The 1,721-nt window shown below is 32.4% G+C and overlaps 1 pseudogene; it reads left to right on the plus strand.

The window, feature by feature from the left end:
• The first annotated feature begins 1,427 nt into the window (after positions 1–1,427).
• The window catches only part of LOC102838201, a 4,392-nt pseudogene continuing 4,098 nt past the window's right edge, over positions 1,428–1,721 (plus strand).

Raw genomic sequence — 1,721 nt, forward strand, 5'->3', positions numbered from 1 at the left:
CTATGAGTCAAATTGTCTTGATGTCAGCGGGTTTATATTAAAATTTAAAAATTAATCAAATCATTTTTCTTCTCCATATATTATGGATATCACCTTTAAAGAAATTATATATTATTTTAAATGACCTAAAGCAAATACAGGTGAACTGGAATGATACATTTTCAGAAACAATAAAACTTTGAAACTAGAATAACTTAAAGAAAAAAGACAAAATTGGGATTATAATTTATTAATATTTCATGAAGTATTTTAGCACTTTACATTCAAATTTTCAAAGCATTGAATTTTGTTATTGCTTTGAGATAGTATCATTTCTTCTCTAGAACACAATGTTGGTGGTGGTGGTGGTATGCCATAGAGTCCAATCACTCATCGCTACCCTGCATGCAGTGTCCGAGGCTGTAAATCTTTACAGAAGCAGAAAGTCCATCTTTCTACCATGTAACAGCTGGTAGTTTTGAACTGCTGAACCAGGAGACTAGCAGCTTTACTCATAACCACTGCGCAATGAGACCTCCTTCTAGAACACAATATCTAGTGTCTTATATGGTGCTGTGGGCTAATGCACTGGAATGCAGTGTCAGTTTGAACAATACGGTCACCAGTTCAAGCTCACCAGCTGTTCCTTAGAAACCCTATACAGGGTTGCTATGGGTTAGAATCAACTCAATGACACTTAACAACAACAATTTGCATCATGGTATGGCACTGTAGAATAAGCACTGGATGGTTAACAGCAAGTTTGGCAGTTCTTAAATGACTAGATATCATCTAACAGCAACACTAATATATAATTTAATTTATTATTTATTTTGTTTCTATTTATTTTGCTACAAATCATATTTCAAATAATTTAAAGATTCTGCACAACTTAGGCATAATTTCTATGAACTATCTAGTTTATTTTTGTAACATTTACAAATCTTATTTTTTGACCTTATAAGCTAGATTAGATTGTTGTCTAGGGACCTATAGAATAAATGTTAAGTACAAGCTTATGCAAATGTACACATTAGTTCTCAAATTAAAAGTTAAAATGACTTTTCAAGGGGTTAAATAAACAAAATGAAGAAAAATATGATTAAAAATTGATCAGGCATATGATTAATAATTTAATTTTACTTTTTTTATTATTGCAGAGTTAACATGAGAATTGTTATTAAGTGTGTGTATATATATAGGTGACTAATTAATGTCAATAAATGTTAATATAGCTGTATACTTTATTCTATTAAAATTTTATTTTGATACTAAATAAACCTATGATAGTGTAGTAGTTACAAGTCTGTCTGCTAACCTCAATGTCAACAGTGTGAAACTATCAACAGTTTCATGGAAGAAAGATAAGGCTTTCTGCTACCATAAAGATATACAGCCTGAGAAACCCTATGCAGTAGCACACCACCACCACCATTCTTCAATAGGCCATGCTCATCTGTAAGTTTCTTGTACTGTGGTAGGTTACACGTAGCTATGATGCTAGAAGATACGCCACCAGTATTTTAAGTATCAAATAGTGTCACCACAGTAGTCAGGTTTCAGCTGAGCTCCTAAACAAAGTCAGACTAGGAAGAAGAGACAGACAAATTATTAATATTTAGTCACTGAAAACCTTATAAATAACAGTGGAACACTCTCAGCAACAGAACATTGAATATTGAAACATTATGATAAACACAAGAACATGGTTGTGGAAGGTGATCCCCTCAGGTTGAAAGGCA

The sequence above is a fragment of the Chrysochloris asiatica genome, unplaced genomic scaffold (assembly GCF_000296735.1).
Source record: "Chrysochloris asiatica unplaced genomic scaffold, ChrAsi1.0 scaffold00402, whole genome shotgun sequence".
NCBI lineage: Eukaryota > Metazoa > Chordata > Mammalia > Afrosoricida > Chrysochloridae > Chrysochloris > Chrysochloris asiatica.